This window comes from Danio rerio, chromosome 2 (genome assembly GCF_049306965.1).
Source record: "Danio rerio strain Tuebingen ecotype United States chromosome 2, GRCz12tu, whole genome shotgun sequence".
NCBI lineage: Eukaryota > Metazoa > Chordata > Actinopteri > Cypriniformes > Danionidae > Danio > Danio rerio.
Window position 1 is genome coordinate 4,382,501 of NC_133177.1, and position 23,526 is coordinate 4,406,026.

A 23,526-nucleotide genomic window follows, 5' to 3' on the forward strand; every position below is an offset into this window, starting at 1 on the left:
ATGATATTGGCTGAATACTGGTTATTGGCCACTCTGCTTTCCAAGATATCAGCCTTAGCTTCAAAAAAAAAAAAAAAAACATATCGGTTGACCACTAATGTTAAACACAGATATTTAACACTTATTTTTTGTCAAATCATTTTAAGCTTGATTCAGAATTAATTTAGTTATTGAATAAAATAATATCGGCTAAATATCGGCCACTCTGCTTCCCAACATATCAGCATCAGCTTTCAAAAAACTCACATCAGTCGACCACTAATGTTAAACACAGATATTTAACACACTATTTTTGTCAAATCGTTTTAAATATAATTTAGTTTTAATTTAGTTATTAAATAAAATAATAATATTGGCTAAATATCGGTTATCGGCCAGCCTGCTTTCCAAGATATCAGCCTCCGCTTTAAAAAAAACATATCGGTCAACCACTAATGTTAAACACAGATATTTAACTCTTTTATTTTTTTGTCAAATCATTTTAGATTTAATTCAGTTTTAATTTAGTTATTAAATAAAATCATAATAATATCAGCAAAATATCGGGTATCGGCCACCCTGCTTTCCAAGATATCAGCCTCCGCTTAAAAAAACAAAAAAAAAACATATTGGTTGACCACAAAAGTTAAACACAGATATTTAACACATTTATTTTTTTGCTAAATCATTTTTAAATTTAAATCAATTTTAATTTAATTATTAAATAAAATATTTATATCAGCCATCGGCCACTCTGCTTTCCAAGATAGCATCAGCTTTAAAAAAAAAAATATATATATATATATATTATTTCCTAATAAAATCAAAACATTTTTGCTGCATTTTTGTGCTTTACAGAATAACGGTGTCCAGTTTAGTCACAAATCCCTCAGTGAAACGCTCAATCTTAGCTTCAATCTCCCAATGGCAACGTGGGGATCCTTTTTATTGACTGTGTAAATGAAGAACTGCCCCAGGGTTGGTATTTATGGGCCGCTTGTTCAGTAGAGCCTTGCTTGGGAGCAGAGCTTGTCCCTCCGCCATCAGAAAGTCCTAGAGATATACAGCTCTCCTTCAGCTCACCATTTATTTGTGTTTTTCGCATGAGGTCCCACTGCTGCAGTCTGCTCATTCCTCTGCCAAACTCACACTCAGTCCAATCCTGAAGCATAGACTCGAGTGCACATGTTTCACGTCTAAAAACTGTTTTTCTAGGCCATGAAAAACACTTTATTGAATATTATAGTTGTTATAGATGTTACTATTTTTTCTACCAGTTGTTACTATAGTAAAGTGTATTTTTTCCATTCCAAAATATAAAAATGGTAAAAAAAAGTGTCTAATATAAGACTTAATATAAGTCTTCTATAATATTATTAATAATATTATTATTGTTATTAATATTAATATTAATATTAATAAGAAGAATACTAGTAATAGTAATATTAATTAATATAATAATAATAATTATTATTGTTATTATTGCTATTATCATTATTGTTATTTTTCTTTGTAAAGACAATTAGATCATATTCTGATTTAGCCCTGTTAAATAAAATTAAAAATTAAATAAAAACTCTAAAAACACCAGTAGGTGGCGACAGTCATTAGCTCAAGTGATTCGTTCACTCCTTAATTGAATAAATGTGTTCAAAACGGACAATACATTTAGAAAATTATCAAGTTGACTCTTTACAAATGGATCATTGATTTGTTAAAGACAATTCTGGAGGGCCAAGAAAAACACTTTAATAGAGAAGTAATAGAGAGCCGTTATAGATGTTACTATTTTTTCTACTAGTTGTTAATATTGTAAAGTGTAGTTTTTTTTTTTTTTTTTACAAAATATAAGAATGGTAAAAATGTTGCTAATATAAAAGTACTATACTACTATACTATAAAACTATAAAATACTACTACTACTTTAACTACTACTACGGTGTGTGTTAGTTCCAACTGTGATGTGCGCAGTGCATCTGCTGTGCTACGCCCATAAGAATGGAGTCTGCTTTAGGTTTATGGATCAGTGACTGCAGGATAAAGAACGTTACGCTGGATGCCTACATTATCCGCACTAAATCTAAAAAGCTTTATGAACCTTTCGCTGACAGCGATGAATGTTTGCGCCTGATAACAGGTTTTGATCTTTGGTTTTATTCTATAATACTGGAGTTTGTTTTCTACAAAAGTTTGAACTTTGTGAGTGTTTAAATGAGAAAAGTGTGAAAATGTAAAAGCCATTTTTGTGAGAGTGTAGAAAGTGTGTAGTGAGGAGTTTTACAGCCTTGAAACATCTAGAATAATTGTAAAAATAAAGCGGACTACTTCGCGGATTTCGCCGATTGCGGGTTATTTTTAGAACGTAACTCCCATGATAAATGATGGACTATTGTATTTTAAAATGTTTGCACATCTTGCCATTTCTGTTTTTTTTATGATAATCTGTAAAATAATTTTGTATTTTATGTCCTTAGTTTGTTATAAATAAATAAATAAATAAAAGTGCACCAAAATAAATAAAATAAAATAAATAAATAAACTCAAAAATTATAAATAAATAAAAACGATTAAATTAATTGCAAATAGATAAAATAAAAAATAAATAAAAAAAATAAATAAAAAATAAATAAATAATAAAAAAAAAATTAACAAATAATAATAATTATTATTATTTAATAATAAATAAATAAATAAATAAAATAAAAAGTAAATAGATAAATTGAAAAAAAAAAGATTTAAATACAATTTAATTTAATTTAATTGATTAATTATTATAAAATTTTAAAGTACACAATGCGAGCCAAATAATATGTTGAAAAACAGTATTCGAGAATTACCCGGATGACCTACTACTTCCAGCAAGATTCTAAAGAGCGCATCTAATGCATGCTATGCTATCCCATGCTATGAATGAGAGTGAAGCGATGCAGCTGAAGCGGGTAGGTCACGTGATCCTGACAAAAGGGTGGATGTAGTATGTCCGAGTTCCATTCATGCTACTCACATTTATACTGTTTAGAACATACTTTTCGAATGGCTGTGTAGTTAAATGAAATTCAAATGCAGTACCTACTGAGTAGTAGGCTGTTTCGGACGCAGCCTTTGACTTGCTATGTGTGTCCACACAGATTTCTACATTCCATCTCTTTCTGCTAAATATTTTAAAGTCTTTATTGAATATTGCATTACCCGTGTCTATCTATGCATTGCGGATTAGCACCCTGGTGGTTTTGGAAGTTGTAGTTGTTGTTTTTTTCATCATGTGTTTATGAGAATCCCAGGCTGAGAGCGGGACTGGTTCCTCTCAGTGAATCTCTGGAAGGCAGTTGTGCTCCAGCACTGTAAACAGTACGATTAATAGCCCATGACTCATAACACAGTCCACAAACAGGCCCCGCTGAGGCCGTCGCAGCACTACTGTACAGATCCTCCAAACTGTTTGTTAACCGCCACGTGGAGAGTCCCACCCTCAGCGCACTGTTTACTGCCTCTATTACAGCTTTATAGTTCCGGCTTTAGCCAAATAGTCACATCTAATGTTGCTCATAGAACTCGCTATTCGTTGAGGAAGAGGTTTGGCACCCATGCTGATGATTAGAGGTTTTATACTGTTGAAGTAGAAATTATTAGCCCTACTGTGAATTTTTTTTGTGTGTGGCTTTTTATTTGTATTTTATTTAAAGAAACACAAATATATAAATGTATGAAGGGTTCAACAACAATTTTTCTTACTGGCCCGATTAGACCAGTGGTTCATATTTTACTTGCCCTGCCAAAAAAAAAAAGTTAATTGCTATTTCTTAGCCACATATATTAAATAATGCATCACAAAATAATGTCTGTGAATCTAGAATTTAAATGTTTGAAAAAAAATTTAATATTTAGCAGAAGTTTGGAAAATGTGCAGGTATTTTATTGCAAAACAAAAAGTGGCTGACGTAAAAGTGACAGCAAACTAAGCAAAACATCATTTCAGTTTTTTCATAGTGTTGTACCCATGTAAATGTTTCCACAACGTTATAAGCAGACGTTTTCTTTTAGCCTCATAATTTGATGTTGCGGTCATGTTGCAGTCTATTAAAATTTAGTGACAAGGCAGAACTGCCCCAATCAGGCCAGTAATGATTCTGTCTGCTGTCCTGAGCATCTCTCACACTGGCCCCGGGCCATCAGGCAGTCCTTATTGTTGAGCCCTGGTATGTAATGTGTGTGTGTGTGTGTGTGTATATATATATATATATATATATATATATATATATATATAATTTATATATATATATATATATATATATTTATATATAATATAATTTATACATTTTTGGTGGAGTGTGACATATATATATATATATATATATATATATATATATATATATATATATATATATATATATATATATATATATATATATATAATTACATTTTTAAAAACTAATAAGTTAACTTTTGCTTTATGTTGGCCCAACTCAAATTGATTGTGTGGAAACCAGCATTTCTTACAGTGTAAGCACACTCTAAGAATTTTATTTGCTGTTTGTTCAAGCTACATACATAAAATGAGCTGCAACAACACAATTCTTGAGGGTTTTGTTGTGACAGCCTATTTGTTTTACAATTAATCCACTTAAATTTTCAAGAACTAATACGTTAACATAATTCCTTTATGCTGTCCTAACTCAAACCGATTGTGTGGAACTTTGTGGAGCATTATTACGGTGTAAACACATGTAAAAAAAGTTTTGCTGATTGTTCAAACTGCTTTTATAAAGTAAGATTAAACAACACAATTCTTGAGTTTGTTTATGAAAACCTATTTATGTTCAAGCTAAATTTTTAAAAACTAGTAGGTTAACTTAATTCCTTCATGTTGTCCCAACTCAAATAGGTTGAGTGAAAACCAGCATTCTTGTAAACACGCTCAAAAAATAACTTTTGCTGTTTGTTCAAGCTACTTATTTAAAATGAGCTAAAACAATACAATCCTTCAGGATTTTCTGCAACAACCAATTTGTTTTATGTACAAGCTAGTTACATTTTTAAAAACTAATACATCAACTTAATTCCTTCATGTTGTCCCAACTCAAATCGGTTGTGTGGAAATCAGCATATGCGTGTGTAAACGCATATAAAAAATAACTTTTGCTGTCTGATTAAACTACTTATTTAAAATGAGCTGAATCGACACAATTCTTGAGGTTTTTTAGCAACAACTTAATTGCTTTGTTCAAGTTGCTTAAATTTTTTTAAAACTAACACGTCAACTTAATTCCTTCATGTTGTTCCAACTCAAATCATTTATGTAAATCCCAATAATTCTTTACAGTATGAACTCGCTCAAAAAAACACTTTTGCGTTTTGTTCAAACTGCATATTTAAAATGAGCTAAACCAACACGATTCTTGAGGGTTTTTGCTACAACTTAATTGTTTTGTTCAATCCACTTCAGTTTGTAAAATCTAATAATTTAGCTTGATTCCTTTATGTTGTCCCAACTCAAATTTGTGTTTAACCCAAGTTTTTTACAGTGTAAACACTCAAATTACTTTTGTAGTTTGTTCAAACTACTTACTTAAGCTGAAGCGACGCAATTATTAAGTTTCTTTTTCTGTTGCGAAAAACTTAATTACGTTCAATCCATGTAACATTTTTAAATGAATGTCTACTTAATTCCTTCATGTTGTCCCAACTTAAATTAATTATGTGGAAAACAGCTTTTTTAGTGTAAACGCGTAAAGTCATTTTTGTTGTTTGTTTAAGCTACTTATTTAAAATGAGCTGAAGTTTAAGTTAACTTATTAGTTTTTACAAATTTAAGTGGATTGAACATAAAACAATCAAGTTGTCTCAAAAAACCTTAACAATTGTGTCGATTGTGTCGAACGCTGCTTTTTTGCAGTGTAAACACTCAAAAAATATCTTTTCCCATTTGTTCAAGCTACTTATTTAAAAAAAGCTGAAATTACACTATTAAGTTTTTTTCTTTTGCGAAAACTTAATTGTTCAATCCACTTAAATTTGTAAAATATAATAAATTAACTTAATTTCTTCATGTTATTATTTTTTGCCGTTTGTTCAAGCTACTTATTTTAAATAAGCTGAAACACGATTGTTGATGTTAACTCGTACGTTAACTAGTCATTTGTATGAAATCCAGCATATTATTAGTATTATTTTTCTACAATGCATGTAAAATTCCTCCCTATCTTAATGAAAAAGTCTTGTCATCCGCTTCTGCATACAATGGATGTGGATGTATGAGCAGCACAGGGGTGATCAGCGTGACATGGTGGCTGATCAGTATAATAATGTGAGAAATTATGATGCAGCGTTGCAATCCATGTGACTCGGGGAAGGATGCTGCTGTGATGCAGAGGAGAGGGAGGTTCACACCCGCATGCCTGCGCTGCGTCAGTGTGCCAGGGGCCATAATTGGTGGATTTTTCTCAGTGTATGATTTGTGTGTACACCCCCCCCCCCCCCACACACACACACACCTAGAAGCATCTGGCTTTCATCTCAGCTCGTCTGTCTGCAGGCTGAGACGGGCTACCGAAAGGCACACGGGCTACCATTCCCACATGTGTCGCAGTGAGCTGGTGCTGCAGACGCTCTTCTTTCCCTCTCCTCTGACTTTCTTTTGCTTTCCATTTTCCCGAGTGCTAGGATATTCGTTTATAGGGATGCCAGTTTATATGTCAACTTTACACCCCCATTGCGTCACAGTGGCACATTTTAAGAACTTTTTGTCATTGCTTGCTTACTAATGGAGATGGATGTGTAATAGGGCTGCACAGTATATAGTGATAGCATGGATTTTGCATTATGGAGTCAGCATTACAGTTACAGCAGAGAATTGTGGAGTCATTTTAGTTTTAACATAATAAATTGAAAGTGTTTTTTATAGCATGTCAAGTTTAAAAGCATTTGGGCACAAGGTATAAATTATTTTGTAGCTTTAACAAAGATTAATTGCATTTATTTAAGGAAATAGAGCTGCACAATATATCAGTTTAGCATTGATATTGCAATGTGCGCATCTGCATTAGTCACATCACGAAGATATGCAATGTCCAGTCTGGATCATAGTTGACTAGGAGCTACAGAATTGTATGTAATCACTGAATTCATATGATTTATCAAAAATATATATATTTTTTAGTCCAAATGTCTGCAATTCAAAGCAAAAACAAGAGTATTTTTAGTTGTCCCAACTGAAATTGATTGTGTGGAAACCAGCTGTTTGATCAAGCTACTTATTTTTTTCTTATTTTTGTATATTTTTATACTTTGAAGTTGATATATTACATATTTTATACATGTCTAACATGCTTTGGCAATACTGGACAAAATGTCAGCAGCAGATTTTACCTGTCAGTGGATGCGTATGGCTCCTGAATAGAATTAAAGTAAAACAAATAGTGGATTTATTTCATTTAGGCAGTCTTCTGTTAACTTCAATCATATTGAATGAAATATTTGTAAAAATTATATTTTTTTGTCGCAGGTAGGTAGCTTTGTGCTGACCCACACGGAGTCTGCGCGTGCAGAATTTTCGCAGATTTTTAGCCCATCATTGATTGTTTATTTACTTTATATATTATATTTGTCATATTTATTCAGTTATAAATTAAAAATGGTAATATTATTGACTATTATGAAAATATTCATATGATTTATTTACAATACAGCTTGTAAAGTAATATTTTCTGTCTTTTAGTAGATATATTATATGAGAGACTTGCTCTGTTTACCAAATAAAGTGGATCTATCACTGTAAAAAGTAATATCTGCATATCTGTGTTGAATTTAAACAAACAAGTACAATTGACTAATGTTCAACTTAATTTGTTTGTTTTAATTCAGCCCAAATAAATAGTTTGCAACCACTTAACTTGAAAAATAATTTGTAAACTCAAGGAATCATCATTGAATCTCTTTTTTTATAAGTGTAATTGGATTTGCATTGTAAATATTAAATAAAAGTTAAAAAAGGTATTACTTTTATTTCATATATTAAGGTTTTAGTTATGATACTCCCAAAATAAATCAGCATAAATCCGCAGATTTTTAACACAACTTTGCGCAGAAAAAGCAAAAAATATCAGCAGATTCCATCTGGACCTAGCAATGGCTCCTGAATCAAATTAAAATAAAACAAATAGTGGATTTATTTTATTTCAGCAGTCTTTTTTTTAACTCAAATCCATTGAAAATTGTATAACACTGTCATATTAAATAAAGGATTTTTAAAAAAAATCTTTTTTTTTTTTTTGTCGCAAGTAGGTAGCCATGTGCCGGCCCACACGGAGTCTGCACGTGCAGATTTTCGCAGATTTTTAGCCCATCATTGATTGTTTATTTGCTTGTAAATTTATATTTATTCAGTTTTTAAATTAAATACCGTAATATTATTGACTGATATGGAAGTATTCATATGATTTATTTACAATACAGCTTGTAAAGTAATATTTTCTGTCTTTTAGTAGATATGTTATATGAGAGACTTGCTCTGTTTACCAAATAAAGTGGATCAACACTGTAAAAAAGTAATATCTGCATATCTGTGTTGAATTTAAACAAACCAATTAAATTTTAGTAATGTTCAACTTAATTTGTTTGGTTAAATTCAGCCCAGATAAATTATTTGCAACCACTTAAAAAAAATTGAGTAAGTTCAAGGAATCATCTTTGAATCTCTTTTTTTTTGAGTGTAATTGGATTTGTATTGTAAAGATTAGATAAGTTAAAAATGTATTGCTTTTTATTTTATATATTAAGGTTTTAGTTATGATACTCCCAAAATAATTCAGCACAAATTCGCAGATTTTTAACACAATTCTGCGCAGAAATAGCAAAAAATGTCAGCAGATTTCATCTGGCCCTAGCCATGGGTAAAAGGTGTGTTTCAATCCCGCTACCACCTCAAGTTTATTTCAAACCTGTGGGACGCACTGATCTTGTAAAATCCCCTGTAAAGGTTTATTTCAGTATAAACATTTAAATAGGTTAGTTAAGAAATGTTCAGACAGTCAAAAGTGCATTGCATATACATTTATTCAAATAAGTTTTATCAATTACAAATCAAATGTAATCTTGGTTTCCTGCGAAAGCAAAACAGGCAAGATGAAAACCGTTCATGATGTCATCAAAGCATAGCTACAGCTGGTTGAAGGGGACCAAATCCATTGAAGAGGTGATTTGGTTCCATTTTACCAGCTTTAGCAAAGCATTGTGGTTTGATGTTGAGATTTGCTTAACAAAACAAGAACTTGTATGACGATTAACAGATAAACTTGTGACAAGAAATATTGAATAAGCTCAGATACATCTATCGAGTAATACATTTCACTGCACTCTAAACGTTTTCCTTCTCTTTGGTTAAAAAAAGAGAGAAATGCACTCAGCAAAAAAAGATAATAATCCATCGTGCCGCACTCCAGTCAAGTGTCCACGAGTCTTGTAGCAATTACAGCAGCTGATGGATTAAGCCTGCTGAGGACAGAGTGTCGCTTGGCCGATCAAGATGTCAGCATGTGCTGCTTTCTGTAGTTGTCACTTTCTAAATTTTGAAGAGATTCAGTCATACTCTGCTACATCGCATGGCTAATTTGCCCACTTAATCCAATAAGGAAGTGTGGTGGGAGCTTCTCTGAGATTGATCATGACAAATGTAGATATTTGTACCACTTGTCAGTCACAACACAAGGCTGAAGCAACTCCAGAAAACAATTCTGAGTGCGCTGCAAGCCATACTTTTGTAACTATACGCTTAGAGACAGCCTATTTAGCTTCTTAGCAGGTGGCTTGCTTGGACCCAGCAAGGGGTCATTGCTGCTCAATATGGCGCTCATTAAACGGGGGTCAGTAAAGTGCTATTTACACCACAGATCCCCCTCCCTCTGTCGAACAGACACTCGCTTGCGGCATTCTGAACAAAGTTCGGCCCCCAAATACACTGGCCATAAGAGGGCAAAAGCCAGGAGCAGCAGCTGAACATTCGATAATGTCAGCATCTGCTGTGTGTGTCACTCAGGCTGGGGTTGAGGGCGAGAAAGAGGGAACACAGCCACGCGACTGACAGGAGCGAACCATACAGCAAGCAGTGCACAAAAATGGAAAGAGCACAGCCCTACAGAGGACAGATGGGAGTGTCTGACATTCAGAAAAATGGGCCACAACTCTCCCAGGCTCCAGTCATGACCAAAAACTCTTACACCGTCTTATGCAGATAACACAAGGTGAGCAAGTAAAAGGTTTAAAACGCAAGCGTTTGGAATTGCTGCACTGCTCTAGCATAAGCCATTGCCACAAATCAAATATCACCAGAACAGATTTGGTGGTGATTTGAATGCTAACAAATACCTGGAGAAAAGCTCTCAAAGCCCTAATGTCTTTGATTTACCTAGATGATCACCTGTTGAGGGTTAGCATTCAGTTGTATTCCTCGTGCACTTGTTTGCCAGTCTGCATTTGTTTCAGAGTGATCGCTATTGTAACCTGCAGTCAAATAGGCCCAAATGGATGTCCGCCTCTGAAGGCCCCCGCATATCTTTTGTAGAGGACAATTGGAATCAGCTGACAGGCGGACCCAACTCTGATCCTGCATTGTCATTTTTCCATGCTCTAATCTGACTACTCTGTGGCCCAGCAAAGCATTTGGCAAGCCTAGCAAACATGAACAATGGGGACACAAATGGGTGGCAGGGTAAAACAGACAACCGTGCTGTCCTGCAATGTTAGAGAAGCTTCCTTTTAGTAGCTGAGTGCTACCCCTCTTTATAAAGCCGTTAGCTCAGCAGCTTCCCTGCAGCGTAGTTCAACTCTTAAAGGACACAAACGAGTTGTCCCGAACTTACCCACTCTAGGCAAGTTTGAAAAGATTAGGGTATTAATGGTTGTGACGCATGCCACTCCTGCAGAAACAGGAGCATAGTTGCGTTTGGCTGCAGTTCAAAGCGTAGAATGCAGCAAACTCTCCAATAATCAAATAAGCCTCTGTTCTTATGGTGAGGTCTCAGGCTGTCATGAGATCTTTCAGGTTGCAGTGACCGAACTCATTCAAGAAAGTGAACCCTAAAACAATCATTGTAATGTTAGTCAATAAACTAAAGCATGCCAATCTTGCTGATTGAACTATCAAGTATTTCATTTTCTAAATTAGGGATGAGCGTTGTGGACTGCTGGTGAAGTTACTGAAAGAGCAGCGACTTTTCTCAGAATCCACTGCTGCAGTAAGTTCTGGCGCCCTGGTTACACAATTCATCACACTCTCTCAATATACACACACACACACACACACATTCAGTGATTCGGGGAAAGTTTACAAACTGAGGATCAGCACCTGACCAAGAATACATACTTCTTTACATTCCATAGCTTTTATATGTTCATATGGGCACATAAAGAAGTATGTACACCAAGTAGGCAGCCCCAGACACAGCTGAGTTTTCTTACCTTCGTTTTGATTTGATGTTTGGTTAGCGTGTTAAGTCATCGTCGATAGATCAGTGGCGCTTTTTTTTTTTTTTTTACCCTTCTGCACAATGCAGTGGATTAGCATTATACATAAGGTGACTTTCACAGATTCTTTAGGTCACGTTTTCTTTGCCTCATCCCAACCTTTTTTTCCCCAGTAAATAAATATTCAAGTTTCACAATCTTGTATCTTCTGCTGACCTTTTCTGTCCTCAAGAAAGTGGGGGCTATCCGTGAGGACGTTTTAAAAAGCAGTGCCATAGGTTTCTTTTGGTAAAAAGTTGTCTCTTTTTCTGTATTTGAGGAAAAAAATATTGCTGAATAGTAGTGTTCTTCTGCAATCTCCATATTCATGAAACTTCCAAAAAAACTCCTTCAGAAAAAAAGGTGCGTTTCTATGTAAAAGTGTCCTGAACACATCTCCTTCCCACTCGATGTCTGTAGTTCAACCATGTTCTGAGGTTGTATGTCAGACTGGTTGCTGAAGTCCAAAAATGAGGTTGATCCAAGTGGAACAGGAAGCTATTGTGAGCAGGATTTGGGCTTTAGCCACACAGACCAGGCCAGAGGTCACATGCAAGAGCTAATGCCCACTCAGCAATAGTAATACGGAACGAGTGTGCTGATTGCTCTTTCATATTTCTTCTTTTTAACCCTTTTGTTTTTTCAGGTAAACCCCCCTATCCCCCCCAAATCCTTTTTTTTCAGTTGCTCTGGGTGCGTGTATTCTCGAAGCTTCTCTAATACTTTGTGCAAGACATCAATAAATGTTTGGATGATGGCATGAAATGTTCAGTAGCTCTCTAATGAATCTTTGCTCCAACTCCACACATTCCACAAGTCAACACCGCCCCGTCTCTTCCCCCTCCTCTCAGGAGCCTATCCAACACCAGGCCATAAGGAGAGGTGCACGGGTGGAAACATAACAGAAGGACACTTAGGCGGGCTATTCTGGGCAGGGGTGGAAATCCTGGATGAGTTTGTGGTGCTTGACGGGGTTAGATATGATGGCAAGGTATGGCTGGACTCTTGTGGCGCCACAGTGTTAGTAAAGATTTAGGGATGAGGGTGTGTTGAGAGGGGGAGACGGCACTGCAGCACTACAGCCCTGCCTAGTGATTGGAAAGCATGCAGAGAGACAGAGAGAATCTGGGTTACTACCCGGGGTGTTGTGGGTTCACTCACTGACACACATATCCAGCAGTCACCGAACCGCCCTCCCCAGAGAATTAATATGCCAGCACATCTGTTTTTCCATCAATCCGATTCACCACCACCCCCCCCCACCTGGCCTGAAACTTGCGTCCCACCGTGACACCACGTCCCTTCCTTGGCTAGTCGCACCTGTCCCCCTGCTGAATCGGAAACAAGCTTAAAACACCAAATATGGTTCCAGTAATTTGAGCCGACCACCAGAGGAATGAGTGTTGGCAAAGTGTGTAACCATCCCGAGTTGTATTCCATCTGTAAGTGCCTCCGAGTCAAAGGATCCCAAATAAAAGACGTTTCGGGGAAGTGAGTTTCAGTCCATATTTGAGATGTCTTCGGCGCTGCAGCCACGAGGAGGTAATGAACCACAGAGTGCTGTGCTGCAGCAGCCTGCTGCCTGACCAGCACTGGAAAAGCAAGAGACAGAGAGAGAGTGAGGTAGGGCACAAGAGCGAGCGAGCGAGTGAGCGAACGAGGTGGAGACAGTATTCTGGTGAGCAAGCAAGCAAATCCATGCAGATGACAGCAACTTTTCCCTCATTCCACCTACACTTGTCTGTCCGGCTGTTTCAGAAATCCCTGATTTTTTTTTTCCTTGTGAGGGGGACTTACATATCCTGAGGTGTTCCCATAGAAGTAGTTTCCCCCCCTCATGCTGCTGCAGAGCTGTAAATTCCACTCCCTTTCACCGACCATGCCGCACACCGCGGCTGACCGGCCACGCGCTTAACCCCCAGTGCATCCGAACGCAGAAGAAAAAAAAGCAGAGACGTCAGTGCGGACCGGCCGGCATGGGGGGCAAACTCCCGTCCGGAGGGAGGAAGGCACGGGGAGCATATATTACCTGTCAGCTCAGTTTCCTCCGCTCTCTGCTCCTCCCTCTTTCTTCTCTCCTGTGTGTGAAGAGCCATAATGACCTCGAGTTCTCCAGCTGCTGCAGCCATCGCATGCCCGACTCGCTGATTCAGCTTCTCTTACGGGGGGTGGGGTGGGGGGAGATAGTGAACGAGTGTTTGTGGAGAAGGAACAAGAGTGGTGAAGCGGGAGGGGTGGAGCTGGGTGAAGAAAGCATACTCACGGCTTACATTTAGGCAGGGATAGACATCATGCTGACACGGGGAGCTGTCGCTGCTGCTCTAAAAACGGGCAGAAAAAAACTGCAGCACTTTCACCTCCTCCCTCCCATCTCCAGCATGTGCATTCTCAGTGAGTCCTGTGAAGATGTGCATGACTGCTGTAACTCCCTCTCCAACGCTTTGGCTTTTCGGCTAGTTTATTTCGGATGAGTTTTGAATCGTTTTCAAAGAGAAAACCTTGCTGTTCTTATTTGGGAATAAAAGTCATCAGCAGAGTACGCAAGTTGATGCTAATCTAAAGCTTGCAGATAACTTCATTAGACGCTGTGGTAACACTTTAATATAGGGACCAATTCTCACTATTAACTAATGGCTTTTACCTGCCCATTATTACGACATTGGCTCTTTATTGGTTCTTAAATAGTACATATTCTGCATGATCTACATCTCCAATAGCCCAAATACTACCTTATTAACTATTAATAAGCAGCAAATTAATATCGATAGTTGTATATTACAATAAAATGTGTGATGGAAACCATTTTACCCATTGTTGGTAAATCTTGTCTAAGGTCACCAGAGGTCATGTTTTTTGTTTATTGCTCTTCTGAAAGTTATTGAAAGTGAACGAAGAGCCACTGATCACAAAAAAAGCCAGCTGTTGCGCCTTGAACAAAATCATTAGCACTTTCCAGCAAGGGAAGCATTTGAAAATCAGCTCCTCTTCAGTGTCTCTCTCACCTCCATGTGACCATATTTAGTCAACCAGTGCAAAAATAACCCCCCTCCTCGCACCAAGGCAGCTGTCCCCCCGACAAGATCTGGGAAGTCTCCCGTTCAGCGTTCCACCTATCGATTGTGGGTCCAGCTCTGCGAGCAGCTAGCCTGCATTAGCACAGCACTGCCTTGCCTGCCTGCTATTTGCTGTTATTTTTAGTAGCACCAAATAAAGTGGTCTCTCATGGTTCCACTTCTATTTCCCTCACTCCTTTCCCCTCCTCTGCTTTTCTAACACCACCCCCCCCTCCACCCCCCACTCTTATGCATCTAAACACCCCCTTCCTACTCTGTTCTCTTTTAAATAGTGCTGGAACATGCTGCATATGGTAGATCTTGCCTCTCCTCAGTACTAAACTTAGTATCATATGCAGTTAGGTGTGAGATTACAGGAGCAGCAAGTAGTGCTTGAAGCTTTCTGAAAAGTATGTAATAGAGTGCAATTTCAATCAAACCCTGACACTAGCTTAACTCTTCATCTACAACTGTCAAACTCATATAGAGCAAGGGGTTTATCTTGGTTCTAGGACTTGCTGGAATATCGCTCAAGGTTCATGTTTGTATTGTTCCCTCTTGAGCAGGGGTGCCCAAACTCGATCCTGATGGGCAGGTACCCTGCAGAGTTGAGCTCCAACCTTAATTAGACACACCTGAACCATTTAATCAAGCCCTTATTAGGTGTATTAGAAACTTTCTGGCAGTTGTGTTGAAGCAAGTTGCAGCTGAACTCTGCAGGACACCAGCGAGTTTGGGCACCCCTGCTTGTTAGATTTTCAGTCATTTTCAGGGTCCACATTCTGGCTAACTGAGGCCTAGTCTACATGGTAACGGATTAAATCGATTTGCAAAAAAAAAAAAAAAAAAAAAAAAAAAAATATATATATATATATATATATATATATATATATATATATATATATATATATATATATATATATATATATATATATACGTATATATTTATATATACGTATATATTTATATATACATATATATATATATATATATATATATATATATATATATATATATATATATATATATATATATACGTATATATTTATATATACATATATATATATATATATATATATATATATATATATATGTATGTATATATATATATATATATATATATATATATATATATATATATATATATATATATGTATATATGTATATATGTATATATTTATATATATAATATATAAATATAAATTTTATATAATATATATATATATATATATATAAATGTTGGCCTTTTGACCACTAAACAGAAACATTGTTGGTACCCTGAAACAAACTTCAAACTTTTTGATTTGTAGCTATGTGGCTACAACAAAACATTTTGCAAACAATTACGCCATTGTACCATGTTACCAGAAAAATGAGGAACCCTGCACACGTAGGAACCAGTAACAGCAACAATAGTGGATTGCAGAGATGTGTTTGTGCTGCAGGCACCGCTAAGTTATTAAGCACTATTACAGCAGATCCTGGTGATGCTAAATCAACTAGACAACCATTAGAGACACATTAACAGTTACACATTAGCGATGTATTACACCAGTTTAACCCATTTTTTTCTGTTTCATCTGAAAGCAGACATTTCTCAAAGGGATTCACGTATGGATTAGAAACCTTTGGAATCTGCAAAAGAAATAAAGATTGTTGCTGTGTTTACGTACTTGTATTCTGCTTTTATACTTCAGTTTAAGTCCAGGTGTTCTACATTGAACAGTAAGTGTTAAAGTTGTATGTTTTATGTTAAGTATAATGTATATCACAGGCTTATTGACAGCCTGGCGTGAAGTGAAGCGTTGTTGTATGTGACTGAAGGGCTTTGTTCTATAACAACCGCCTAGATGTACTTTATCCCACTTATTACATGGGTACTTGCCAATAAATGTAAAAGTTAGACAAAAACAACCACTTGAATGTACTTTATCCCACTTTTTACATGGGTTACTTGCCACAAAATGTAAAAATTAGCCGATAACAACCACCTGGATGTAGTTTATCCCATTTTTTACATGGGTACTTGCCACAAAACATAAAAATTAGACAAGAATAATCGCCTGGATGTAATTCATCCCACTTTTTGCATGGGTACTTGCCACAAAACTTAATTAGACACTAACATCTGCCTCTGTACTTTATCCCACTTTTTACATTGGTACTTGTCATAAAGCGTAAAATTAGACCATAACAACCGGCTGCATATACTTTATCCAGCTTATTACATTGGTACTTGCCACAAAATGTAAAAGTTAGGCAATAACAACTGCCTGGATTTACTTTATCCCCCTTTTTTACATGGGTACTTGCCACAAAATGTAAAAATTAAAAGATAACATCTGCCTGTATGTACTTTGTCCTATGTTTTACTTGGATATTTGCCACAAAACGTAAAAATTAGACAGTAATAGCTGCCTGCATGTACTTAATCCCACTTTTTACATGAGTACTTGCCACAAAATGTGAAAATTAGGCAAAAACAACCCCTCAGATTAACTTAATTTAGATGAAACAGAAAAACTGGGTTAAACCATTGTTATATATACTTAATGTGTAATCTCCGCTGGTTATCTAGTTAATAAAGCAGACATTTCTTAAAGGGATACACGTATGGATGTGAAACTTTTAGAATCTGTAAAAGAAAAATGTTGTTGCTGTGTGGACTTAGCCTGAGGCAAAGCCACAGGAATTTTTAATGAGGAGGTTCCATCATTCAGTGTGGTGAGCTGGTTTCAGCCATCAGCGTCCTCTGTCATATGACTGCTTTGTCCTCCTCTACTCTGCTCTCTACCTGCAGTAACACCGCTTCCTCTGCATTGTACCCACCCCCACACAGAAATAATTACGGTGCTGAAGGCGCTATCTGATCTCTCAAAGTAATGTTTTTACACCATTTAGTGTAATGTCTCTGTTAAATAATGTAAATCTGTAGTTTGAAATGGTCCTGAGGCTTCTCCTTTTCCACCTTGCTTGCAGCAGTCTTCGGCAAGTTTTCAGGGATAACATTCATAAAGTCACTTTAAGCACTGTAAAAACATCTCTAGATAAAAAGTTGAAAATCCTCAAGACTTTCAGAGCTCTTGCCTTTCTTTTCGTAATTTTGATGTACAATTAAATTAAAACCTTTTGCAACCTTTTTAATGTATTGGCATTCAAATGCTCTGTATTTATGGCCATTACTGAAATTGATCCTTTGCCAGGTGTAATGCACTCTGAGTAATGCACTAGCTTAAGGCCCAACTTTCAGCCAAAAAGAGACACATTTTATAATTCATGCAGCACAAAAAAGTGAGTTAGCCATTCATTCAGGAATTTCTTAAAACAGCACCTAGAAACTGGGGACGTTAAAAAGTTCAACTCCAGAAAGAGCAGCGCCCAATCAAAATGTCACCAGTAGCTGTTTTTATTTTTGTTGAAGTTTAATATCAAGAGGTTGACGAGCTTTGCTATGATTAATGCTATTTTGTTGCATACGATGTCAATGGAGACGCTCATCAGGAGGATTACCTCTGTCTTCTCAATCAGTGAGGTGATCTATTGGTCCAGTCAGCCTTTCTTTCATGTCAATATTCTCTTGGGTTAAATTCCACTTACTCTAAGATGAAGAAAGTGTACTGTGCATTAAACAAATGTGCACCCTCTAGTTTTCTTTTTGGTCATAAATTGTGAATGTTTAGCTAATTACCAGGTTATCGATTAGAGAAAGCAGGGCGACTAATTGATGAACTTGTAGTCTGCTTTTCTACTTCAGTTTAAGTCCAGTTGTTCTACATTTCACAGTAATAGGAAGAACTTTGTTTTATGTAAAGTATAATGTATATCACCAGTTTATTGGCAGCCTGACGTGATGTGAAGCACTGTTGTATGAGACTGAAGGGCTTTATTTTATGATAACAACAGCCTGGATGTACTTTATTCTGCTTATTACGTGGGTACTTGCCATAAAATGTAGAAATTAGACAATTGCAACTGCCTAGATGTACTTTAACCCACTTTTTACATTGGTGCATGCCATAAAACATAAAAATTAGAAAATAACAACTGCCTGCATGTGCTTTATCTCTTTTTTTGCATGGGTACTTGCCACAAAACTTAATTAGACACTAACAACCACCTGGATTACCTTTATCCCACTTTTTACAATGGTACTTGCCAAAAAAACGTAAAATTAGACCATAACCAGCGCCTGCATATACTTTATCCCGCTTATTACATGGGTACTTGCCACAAAATGTAAAAATTAGACAATAACAATCACCTGTATGTGTTTTATCCCACTTTTTACATTGGCACTTGCCATAAAACGTAAAATTAGACAATTATAACCACCTGGATGTACTTATCCTACTTTTTATATGGGTACTTGCCACAAAATGTAAAATTAGACAATAACAACCGCCTGTATGTACTTAATCCCACTTTTTACATAGGTACTTGCCACAAAACATGTTCTGAGCCTTGATAGTTTTTTTTAAACAATTTAATTAAATGCAAATCTTACAGATACGAAAACTGCCGAGTGGAGCATACACTAACCTGTGTATTATTCAGTCACAAGATAGCGCCAAACAGTCAAAAACAGCGCCGTGACAGACTTGTGTGTAAATAGATGTGAACGTTTTCGATGATGATCAAGATGATTTAAAGTACTCGAATAAACCTGTGATAAAAGTTTCAGCGGTTGTTATCTGGGAATAACATACGTTAGAATGTTGTGACTGAGCAGTCAGAATCAAGTTGTTCTAGATAACAGTATATTAAATGTATACAACATTGTAGCTATGTTGTGAAAATTATATTTATGATTGATTGACAGTAATTTATCTTACAAGCATATACAGCTAAAGAATTAATTTTGACTTCAACTGTATCTATAGCTCAGACTTTCACCCAATGAAGTCTGTTCACTTGGCAAAATGGCTCTAAAATCTATTCTCAAATGTGATGTGTGCTTTCATTCACTGCAAATGTTGCACAGCTAAGATTTCCAGCAACGATTTGAGAGCTTTACACTGACAATCGGCGCTTTGACTGGGTGCAGCACCCGTGGGTAATTCTGTGGTTTAGAAAGCTGTCCTGGAAGTGCTGAGTTAAGGTACCTCTGTAACAAGAGATCTCATCAATCACACCACAGAACCTGACTGACTGAATGGTGATACGTATTGAGTTAAGCATGGCTTTTAATTACTATAGGCCTTGGGGTCTGCATAAAAAGACGAATTACTTTTTTAAATGTTAATTGTCTGATTAATTTTGGCACAGCTCTTAAGTCTAGATGGGACTGATTACAAACAACAGACCTGTCTGGGGAGCCAGATTTGATTTCTTATTTGGCATTGTATTGCATTTAAAAGGTAGGAGGGTGAGTCAAGATATTTGATGTTATTCCACCTTCACCTAGGGTTTGAATCTATTGTTTCATATATGCTCCATCGTTTATATTGTGACGCATTGATTAACAGTAATACTTTTTCGTAATTTATTTGAGCGCAATATTGCACACCATTTCAGGCATGGAGACAGAATCATGAATAAAAACATTGTAAAAAGTCGCAATCTAGGAAGTACAGTGTTTGTTTTGCATTTAATTTAGCTATATTTTATGTTGGGTCTGTAATCTAGTTTTTGAAAAGTGTTTATTGCATTAGTTTTTATTTAGTATTTTGTCATTATTCAAACATTTGCCCTGAATGTTTAAATAAAGTGATAAATATGATCACATATGGAGTAGATTTCCTGAACACAAAAGTTAATTAAATGTACATAAAAGGTATCTATTGTGGTTATATATAATTATCAGAATATGAGATGACCTGTATCAATACATGAGATTTGTCATATTACCCAGTTCAGTACCTTTATCTCAAAATATATACAGTGCTCAGCATATATAAGTACACACCGCACAAATCTGTATTTTAAATTCATATTTTAATAAGAAGGTATACAATATTATATGTTTGCGTATACATTAGTCAGTGCTAAAGCTAAATCTAGAGCTTATTTAACAAAATAACTTATGGTAACGGTCCAAAAACTAGTAAAGCCAAATTTATGTGGTATAGAGAAATATTAAACACAAAAAGGAAATTCAAGAGAAGCAAAAAAAAAAATTTTTTTTGTGTGCAAAATTTAGCTTGAATTTAAATGTATTTTCTTTCAATTTCTATATTTGCTTGGTGATAAAATGTTATTTTAATAAATATATCTGTTTAATAAATCTGTTTTATTTAAATGTTCCAAAATACATTGCTTATATTTACTGAGAAATGGATAAAAATATTCATTTTCAAAATGTGGTGCGTATTTATATGTGTAAATTAGACTCATAATGGTACGTTCACACCAGCGCAAGTGATTCACATGTAAAGTCAATGCAATGATACGTTGTACGAATAGACATCTTGCTGTGTGATTTGTGCAAATAAGGCGTGTGAATGACGTGATTCGTACGAATGAAGCGTTTTACGTGTTTTGCTTAACGCATGAATCACTCAAGTTGGAAAACCTGAACTTTATCGGACATTCGCGCCATGGTAACCAACCAGGAGCTTGCTCTTGTAGGGGCGTGAATATTGACGTAGTGCCTGTTGTTGGTGTCCTGAGGGGAAATTCTGTTGCCGACACAGGACAACAGCTCATCAAACTGGGCTCTGAAGCACCTCTGAAAGGTCATCCGTGTACATTTACTGGAAGGGTTGATGAACTCACAGAGCTAAGTGCACTGCTGAAAAGATCTAGTGGACTCAGACACTGTGCCGAACGAATATACGCTGTTTTTCAGCATTCCTAAAGCACATATAGCACAGCTAATCTCTCAAAAAACTCCATGTTAGCCATTTAGCAATGAAGCTAGAGTCACCGGGCAGACCGAAGCCCTGCCCGTGACTCAAATCTGCATCTATTGTGACGTTAATTTGACGGAGAATGAAGCAAGTAAAATCAAAATGCTCATGAATCTATTTACGCTTGAATAACACCATTTATTTAGGCATGCCACGTCTGATGTGAACACAGCATTGGACTCTTGTGGACTGTAAGAGACTCTTGTAGGCTCCTTTAGACTCATGTGGAATTCTTGGAAGATGATGACTGGTTGACTGCAGAACAACCAACACGTCTCAAAGATTTCTGCTTGTAACAAGTCTCCTGGTTTGGGTTCTGAATTGTCCAACACATAATACACTCCAGCATGTTTGTTTCTCTCTCTCCATCTTTCCTCCGTCCTTTAAGCATTCCATCATGGTGCGGGTAAAGCTGCTGAGCGGCAGACGGCATAAAAGTGATTTATGGAGGGCCGACCCGAGTGCTGTCGGGGGAAGCCTGCGGCAGCCGGTCTCTCAGTTCCTCAGCATTGTTCCCGTCAGCCCCATTGTGGCTGGACCTCTGCTGATCTCCAACCCCCACTACACACTCACTGTGAGACCCAGCAGTGGAAACACCCCAAAATAAGAGCAGCGTTGGCTCCTATTGACTCCTCACTTTGATTTTGGATTGGGGAAACCGGAGCACCTGGATGAAACCCACCTCAACATGGGGAGAACATGCAAAGTCCACACAGTAATGCTGACTCAAGCCAGCGACCTTCTTGCTGTGAGGCAGAAGTGCTAACGATTGAGCCACCATGCTGCCTGTAAAGCTATTCAGAAGACATTTATTATAACACAGTCAAGTTGTATATTATATGGTCTAATATTTGCTGTGTCCACCAGAATAGGCACAAGCTTATCAACAAGGGGCAAAGCTTTTTACTTTCATTACAAAATATTCTAAATATTTTTATGTTCTACATATCAAGTCACCTCTCACAAATCTGCTGGTCTCACTGCAAACCAAAAACGGAAAACAATGTAGACCATGCACATTTCAACCTTTCCCCCACATGCATATATCCACCTCCACTGGGGTAAAGGACTGTAATCAATCAAGCCAGACTATCCAAGGACAAACTGACACGAGCCAAATTGCGTTTTGCCCAATCAGAGTGTCTGTACATGTTCTGGGGGTTGGCCAAGTGGCGATTCTGAGCCAATAGTTGTCGTAGCCGCTGTCGTAACGTGAAGAGGCATGACTGGAGGATATCAATAGTAGCAGTGAGGTAGGGAGGTGTGTGTAAAAGTCAGAGAAACCATACAATAATTTGTATAAAATAATTACTAACTTGGTTAAGCATATTATGCAAACACGTTCCCCTGTACAGTTGTATTTAGTATAGACCAGAGATGTCAAACTTAGTTCCTGGAGAGCTGTGCTCTGCACATTTTAGTTCCAACCCTAATTAAACACACCTGGTCAAACTAGTTGAACCATCTGGCTAGTTTTAAACCTACAGGTAAGTGTGTTGGAGCGGGGTGGGAACTAAACTGTGCCGGGCTGTGGCCCTCCAGGAATTGAGTGTGACATCCCTGGTATAGACCATTTCAATGTGGTCATGTCATTGGCTCATGAATATTTCATAACTGTACAAGAAGCAATCCAATCATAACTTAATGTTAAACACAGCTATCATAACATTATTTATCAATATGTGGCTCTTTTTGGATTCTCGGAAGCTTTAGAAATTAAAAATGTAAAACAGGAAGTATGCAGGGACCATTATTTTTGTTTGCATCCATCAAAATGGTCTATAGTTTGTAGAATTTCTCTTTATGATGCTCTTTTTGTTGATAATGTAGACTCATTGCATCGATCAATATTCAGAGTTCATGTTTAGTGGCTTCCAGTGCCTTTTATTAATGAATCAACGTTTATTAGAGCACAAAATTAAATGACTGTCAGCGCGGGTTTAGAGTTTGCATACTGACCCATGGTTATAACTGACCCATGCTAAAGAGTTGAATAATTCATATATGGTTGCCATAGAAACGGATATGATCACCTGGAGGGTCACTGTATCCACTTAACTCGAACTGACAGGTAAGAAAATGGAGAAGTTTAAATCTGAGGGAACAGTCTAGCATCTGCATCTTGAGTTTCAAAAGAAATGGTTTCTATT

General features: G+C 36.6%; 1 protein-coding gene, 1 long non-coding RNA gene and 2 other non-coding genes across 15 annotated transcripts in view; 1 reads left to right on the forward strand and 3 right to left on the reverse strand.

Annotated features, from left to right (window-relative positions):
• mib1 (MIB E3 ubiquitin protein ligase 1) overlaps positions 1-23,526 on the forward strand; it is an 88,121-nt gene that overhangs the window by 31,934 nt on the left and 32,661 nt on the right.
• Positions 9,014-13,574, reverse strand: LOC141377729 (uncharacterized). The gene is made up of 2 exons (XR_012390307.1): positions 13,273-13,574; positions 9,014-13,067 (listed from the first exon to the last, which is right to left on the reverse strand). It is a non-coding gene; the product is annotated as an uncharacterized lncRNA (long non-coding RNA).
• Positions 9,120-9,218, reverse strand: mir133a-1 (microRNA 133a-1). The gene has a single exon (NR_030083.1). It is a non-coding gene; the product is annotated as a microRNA 133a-1 (primary transcript).
• On the reverse strand, positions 11,316-11,402 carry mir1-2 (microRNA 1-2). Its single transcript, NR_029992.1, has one exon. It is a non-coding gene; the product is annotated as a microRNA 1-2 (primary transcript).